The sequence below is a fragment of the Culex quinquefasciatus genome, chromosome 3 (genome assembly GCF_015732765.1).
Source record: "Culex quinquefasciatus strain JHB chromosome 3, VPISU_Cqui_1.0_pri_paternal, whole genome shotgun sequence".
Lineage (NCBI taxonomy): Eukaryota > Metazoa > Arthropoda > Insecta > Diptera > Culicidae > Culex > Culex quinquefasciatus.
In genome coordinates this window covers 181,601,940-181,609,390 of record NC_051863.1, presented here as the reverse complement: position 1 = coordinate 181,609,390, position 7,451 = coordinate 181,601,940, and the positions used below count along the sequence as shown (strand labels likewise).

The 7,451-nt window shown below is 34.2% G+C and overlaps 1 long non-coding RNA gene across 1 annotated transcript; it reads left to right on the top strand.

The window, feature by feature from the left end:
* The first annotated feature begins 5,745 nt into the window (after window positions 1-5,745).
* Window positions 5,746-6,326, top strand: LOC119769995. Its single transcript, XR_005278613.1, has 2 exons — window positions 5,746-5,855; window positions 5,912-6,326. It is a non-coding gene; the product is annotated as an uncharacterized LOC119769995 (long non-coding RNA).
* The last annotated feature ends 1,125 nt before the right edge of the window (window positions 6,327-7,451 follow it).

The following is a 7,451-nucleotide window of genomic DNA, read 5'->3' as shown; positions in this document are numbered from 1 at the left end:
ATTTGCTGATTTTCACTATTTAAACAACTAATTTCGCAAAACATTTGATAGAAGCTTGCTTGTTCACTTCTTATTGAGCTATTTATCACTCGATTTCAGTTGAAAACGCTTTTAATTAGCTTTAATTGAATGTCAAAATTCTGACCTGCCAACATTAGAAGCACGCTGGAATCAGATGCTGTTCCCCTAGTTCTTTTGACTATTAAAAAGATGGTTTTCTTCATTTCTTCGAGTTTTTGCACTGTTTTAATCATGACCTGTTCTTTGAAAGTAAATTGGTCCCGCAACAACAAAAATTCTTAAGTTTGTTCTTTGAATATAGATTTAAAAAAAATATAATTCTCTACTTTCTTCCAAACGTAATCAGTTCATTGGACTATTTATAAATGATTTTATTAATTTCTAGGATTTTTTGCATTCATTTCACACAATTTCTTTGAAAATTAATTGGTTTTTCAACAAAAACAAATCTTCTATTTTTGCATTCTTTTGAACATGGCCTTTGGACAATTGAAAAGATAATTCAAATCAATTCTTGAGAATTTAAGTTTTTTTCATCCTTTCCAAAAGTTGTAGATCTTTATTTGTTACATTCTTGCATTTGTCACCAGTTCTTTGGAAAATTTAAAAGTAAATTTTCAAATTTCTAAAAGTTTTTGCATTGTTTAAAAAAACAATTCTGAAAATAATTTGCTTAAAACTGTTGTTTTTTTATTCTTATCAACTGAAAATAAACCGGTTTTGTAAAAATAATTCTATGAGATTTATATTCTCTCAAAAATGAGCAGGTTGCCAAAACTTATTTTTAAAAATTGTTGCTATGAGTTTAAGAATTCTTTTTAACACGCTCAGTTCATTAAAATATAAGTTTTTCAAATATATTAAAAAAAAAATACTTAATAAGATGATTTTAAAATTATTTTTGAATGCTTTCGCATTTTTTTGGCATAAGTTCCTTAAATAACATCAGCTTAATCTTTTGGGAAATATTTTTATTCTGATTTAGCATTCGATAAAACATGAGCAGATCTTGAAACATATTTAGACAGATTATTTATCTAAAAATGAACTTGTTTAAGGAAAGAAAGCATTTTCGATCGATGTCAGACATGCTAAATACGATTATCAATGCAGAAAAATGCATTTCAGATTGTTTTCGATTAACAAATAAACAACATAAACTTTGAAAAATATTTGCAAAGGCCTTATATTTTAAAAGAATACATATAAAACCGAGGTGCAGTTCATATTTATTGGAAAAAAAGTTTTGATTTTTATCTTTTTTTAAATTATTTTTTTTTATAAATATATATTTTTTTTGCTTATTTTGACATTTTCTCGTTTTGGCGCGAGGGGCGTCAAAATTCACGGATTTTATTTTCGTCAAAAATCAAATCTTGGAATTCTGTTTATGAACTCCATTTTGTTAGTTAGTACGTAACATTGTTAGGAATCCGATAAAAATATGTTCAGACTCTTAGATCCAGACACCGTCTAAACGGCATTTTAAAGTTGTGAAACTACTTTCTGTTTTTCCTTGAAATGTCAACTTTTCACCATTCATTTGCGAAGAAGACAGCAAAAATTGGTTGAAATTGCAGGAGTTAAATTTTTTGAAAAAAAGTGATTTTTGCGAATATCGACGAAAATTGCCATTTTTCGGATCACCCCAACACGACGTAGGTCACCCTAATGGCAAAAAATACGGGTCTAACTATTTCTGCCAGGGAACCCCCAGAAAAAAAATTGAGCCCGATTCGAGCAGTTTTGTTTTTTCCCACGATGTTTTCGTGAGGAAATGCTGTATAATATCAAGCTCTTCCTATAGTTTTTAAAGCAAAAAAAAAAAAAAAACGAAAATCGACAAAACGTCCCATTTCGGTGACATGACCTTCGTTGAAATGTACCAGATACGTATTTCTTATACATAGACAAAGATGTAAAAAAAGAAAATCAACCATTATTTTTGGATTATTTTTTTTGGAGAGGTCCACTAAACCAACTTTTCAGTTTTTGTTTTTTGGGTGTTCTTGAAAATCCCTGACTCAAGACGGTTTCAAAACCACCCAAAAAGCAATAACTGGAAATATGGTTGAGTGGACCTTTAAAAAAAAAACTCCATATTTGATTTCATGAAGGCTAAATTCCAACCCAGGTGGTATTAATTTGAGTTTTTATTGGAAAATATTCTTTCCTACACAAAATTGAACATATCAACCAATAAAAAAATATGTTTAAGGAAAAAGTTGAAAATAAATGCTTGTTACATTCAATGAGGCAAGATTAATTTCAATCGCACCATTTTGAGCATCCCTCACCTCCGATCGGTCCAATCATCGCGTACCAGAACGGTATGAAAACAGTTTCTTGCATTCATCGGTTCTGTGTTGATGCCTCCTCCCCCGGGTTTCCTTCCAATCCATGTCTTTCGCGCGTGAACTTTGCACTTGGCGTTGGCAGCGGTGCCTGTCAAAGTAGCTTAGCTATAGTGGCCATATTTTTTCCTACTTTTACTCCATAAAGCAAGCGATGACGAAAGGATACTTCCCTCTGCCTGTCGCCACCCACCTAGCCTAGCACCGCCCGCCATCTGGCAACACTGTAATGAAGTACTTTTAACCTCATCAATCTTTCCACAACAGACAAGCTTCCGTTCGTTCGTTGTGCACTTGGTGGCGAAAGCACACCCCCACCCCGAAGGCAAGCTTTGCTCTTTCTCTTTTGTTTCAATATTTCCGGAAACTTATGGATCCTCGTTTGCTGGAGCTCATTTCCTCCTCCCGTCAGAAAAGAGGACTTTCATAAACTGCTAATGCTATTAGTGAGAATGTGAGTGTGTGTGGAATTCTTGTAAATTTGGCATTATTATGGGTTACGGATTATGGAATTGTGACGAAATTTTCATTTCCTGGAAATGTAATCGTGAAGAATCTTAATGAAATTTCAAGATGGGGTTGAAGTAAACTTTCATCAACAAAACCAAAAAAAAAATGCTTGTTTGTATAGTATTAGAAGCAAGTTCAAAGATAGTTAAATATTGTTACAAAAATGTTACCCATTTTCGCCCCTCCATTAACTCAACTCAGTGAAATCCACATTTACTTCCACGTCCAAACTCTTAAACTTTTCTCCTCCACACACATACAAAAGCACTTTCACAGCCCGCTTCCACGGAGCAGCGCAGTGGGAAAAATTCCAAACTTTTCATCCATTTTCCAATTTTGTCCCGGCCTTGGCTTTGGAACGCGAAACATTACCACCTCCCCCTCCTCCGGGAGGAAAGCTGCAAAAGTTTTCTAATCTCATCAAGTATCTCGAACAATGCTTCCGCATTTGGTACTTGACTGCTGCACAAACACACACACACTCACACAGGAATACAAACACAATCAAACGCACTAGAAAGCCTCAGAAGTTGAGAAGGCAGAGAGAGCAAAAAAAAAACAGAATAGAACTCTTCAAAGCGAGCAAAATGAAAAGTTTTGTGATTTGGTTTCTTTTTTCTTGGGCGTGCCCTTTTTTATCTCCTTTTTTTGGTTTGTCTTTAAAAGCTGTAAGAGTTTGCGGAAAATTGAACGAATTCAGCGTAATCTCGGAGAAAGGGTGACAGTGGCTTCTAAAGTGCTCAATATTTTGATTATATTGAAATTATTTAACACTTTTCTAGAGTTCACAAGACAACAAAGCATATAATTTACGCAATTTTAAAAAATGTTTTTGTCATTATTTTAGCATTTTGATTCTTTTTTGTAAAATAAAAAAAAATATGGGAAGAGTTGAATCAGCCTCCGGCTGAAAAACTCTTAAATAAATAATAAAAAAATATATAATAATATGCGGAAATGAGCCACTTTTTAACAAAAACGTTACTTAATCCACCTTCAGGTGGTTGGTGCCTTCCTCACATTCATAAAATGAATACACTACACAGCCTCAAAAAGGATATCAATAACACTTATTTTTATCAAAATATCTGAGATCCGGCCTAAAAAAAAACTGTATTAAAAACACTAAAGTACTTATAACTTTTGATAGGGTTGTCAGATTTTCAATCTTTTGGACTCTTTGGCAAGATCTCTTGATTACCCATCCAATGATAGGTCGAATGGTTTCGCACGTTTTCATCAAAATATGCGAGTTCCGGCCTCTAAAAAGTGTATAAATAACACTTAAGTGGTTATAACTTTTGATAGGGTTGTCAGATCTTCAACGTTTTGGGCTCGTTGAAAAAGTCTTTTTAATAACGTCATGATTCGAATTCCCGGACGCTTCGAAACCCGGACACTTCATCTTGTTTTATCAATTATTTGGGTATAAGTTCGCATTATGAATGTCAAAACTGTGTGATTTGATGAATTCCAATATCAACTTTTATTTAAAGTTTGTTTGAACGCTATAGTTAATGTCAAAACAATTAAATACAATAAAATTATAAATTTACCAAAAATTTGAAACATTTCACTTGAAATATTTCATAGGCGTTCGAAGCACCGAGAAGGCACAGCAGAAATTTATGGTTTCGATTTTCTTAAATTCTAGCAAATTTTTATATAAACTATCGATTGTTTTGATTTTAACAGCTTATTTGAGAGCTAGAGAATGCCTTTCACTAACATTTCAGTCCAAATTTGTGCGATTCATAAGTAAAATCGAGTGTCCGGAATTCGAAGCAAAAGTGTCCGGATTTCGAATCAGCTTTTATCAGTGTCCGGGATTCAAAGCACAACAAGTCATTTTAATTTTCAAATTGTGATGAAAAATTGTTAGAAAAGACATATTTTGCATGCATTTTCTTGAAACTGACTGTTTATACTACATCCTGATGATATTTCTACATTTCCAACTTATTACATGATTTTTTGCTAGCTATAACAAAAATGATATGCTACTAAGTGTCCGGATTTCGAATCATGACGTTACCTGCATTTCTAAAAATCTATAGCATTCTTACGAAAACCACCCTTTTTACAATCTTCCGGACTTTAGTCAAAATCGTTTTTTTAGCATAACTTTTGAAGTACTTTTCTAAACTTCATAATATTAACTAGGGTCTTGTGGGACCCCAAGGAATCGAATCAAATCGAATGAGACCAAAACGGTCCAAATCGGTTCAGCCAGTCCAGAGATAATCGTGTGCATAGTTTTCGGTGCACGGACTTACAGACATACACACGCACAGACATTTGTTCAGAATTTCATTCTGAGTCGATATGTATACGTAAAGGTAGGTTCCTCATTGAGGTGAGGAGGGCAAAATGTTTGAACTTTCTACTAACATTCACCAACGTGAATTTTTAATCCAGCGAACGATCTTTTAAAATTAGAGTATTTTTTCTTTGTGTGTACCCAATTAAATAACTTTTTTTGTTTGTATATATAGTCAAACTAAAAAGGGACAAACTGAACGAACTCACACTCTTTACACTGAAAATTACAGTTAACAAGCGTAATGTACACCAATTTCTCATCACTAATTTCATTTATTCCACGATTTTTTTTTTCATTTCTGACGAAACAAAAAAATTCGTACAACCCTCATTAAATTTACTTTCATGATGTAAACTAACAGGTTAACGTTGTAAATAAACGCACAAATTACAAATACCAAATTAACTATTTTATTACGTAACTCAATAGTTACCCAATAATGAGTAAGATTATGTATAAATCATTTTTCAAAGAAATGATCTTTCGTTAAACAGTGTAACAAATATACGATCCACAGGAACGGGCGGAAAGTGAACGAATTGGAAATACGATCCAAACTGTTTTGCTGTCAGTTGTCATCATATTTGTGAACCATCGAAAAACAGTTAGTGTTTGGCCATCCGGCTGATGAATTTTAGGAGTCAAAGGTAAGCAAAAAGTAGTTAATATTATGAAAGAAAATAATTATTTGAGTTTATTTCAGCGGCGGTCAGAAAATGTCATGCTCAATACGCCACTCTCATGCCGCACCTTCCAATCATGGCATCGATCAGCAGCAGCAGCTCGCCGTTTGGAACTACATCCATCGCCGGAACAACATCCGCATCCGCAGGCTGGATTGCCTGAAGGCTTAGGAGGAGGTGGCCTGCGAGGAACCGACGGCGGTTGGATCGAAAATGGCCCAGTTGGTGCATTTTTTGTACGAGAACGATAGGAACCCGGAAGAGGACTTTCAGAAGATGTTGATCCTGTTTAGGAGCTTGTATTTGCATAATTGTAGGAAGTGAAAATTATGAATGCATAATAAGATGCCGAGAAAAAAATATAAAGAAAGTCGTGATTTTAGATTTCTATTCAAATAAAGTTGAAAAGTGTACGCTAGTTTCTGGTTGAAGCAACTTGATTGATTTTTACTATGACTGAAAAACTTGTTTAGTAGGAAATGATCAACGGAAAATCGGAACCATTGGTCAAATTGGGATAACTGTTTCTCTGTATGGCTTATCGGCGTAATACTATTGCTAGGATTATCAGATCTTCAATCTTATAGTCTCATTTGAAAGGTCTTTCAATTATCCAACTGAAGACGGGTCGCATGATGGGCCCGGACATAATTTTCATCGAGATATCTAAGAACCGGCCTCCAAAAGGTGTATAAATAACACTTAAGTGCTAATAACTTTTGATAGGGTGGTCAGATCTTCGATGTTTTAGGCTAATTGAAAAGGTCTTTCAATTATCTATTTAACGATGGGCTGCATGATGCACTCGGATATTGCTTTCATCGGAATATCTGAGATCCGGCCTCCAAAAAGTGTATAAATACCACTTAAGTGCTAATAACTTTTGATAGGGTTGTCAGATCTTTGATGTGTTAAACTCATTTGAAAGGTCTTTTAATTATCTAACTAACGACGGGTCACATAATGGACCCGGACATCGCTTTCATTGAAATATCTGAGATCCGGCCTCCAAAAAGTGTATAAATAACACTTAAGTGCTAATAACTCTTGATAGGTTTATCAGATCTTCGATGTTTTAGGCTCATTAGAAAGGTCTTTCAATTATCCAACTAACGACGGGTCGCATAATGGACCCGGCCATCTTTTTCATCGAAATATTTGAGATCCGGCCTATAAAATGCGTACAAGTAACACTAAAGTGTTCATAACTTTTGATAGGGTTATCAGATATTCAATCTTTTGGGCTTGTTGGAAAGGCCTTTTGATTACCTATCCAACGATGGGTCGCATGATAGATCCGGACAACTTTTTCATCAAAATATTTGAGATCCGGCCTCTGAAATGTGTAAAAATGACACTTAAGTGCTCATAACTTTTGATAGGGTTATCAGATCTTCAATGTTTTGGGCTCATTAGAAAGGTCTTTGAAATACCTTTCTAAAAATGTATGGTCAGACGGGTTTTCTTACAAAAACCACCCTTTTTACAATCTTTCAAACTTTAGCCAGAATCGTTTTTTTAGCATAACTTTTGATATACTTAACAAAACTTCATAATAGT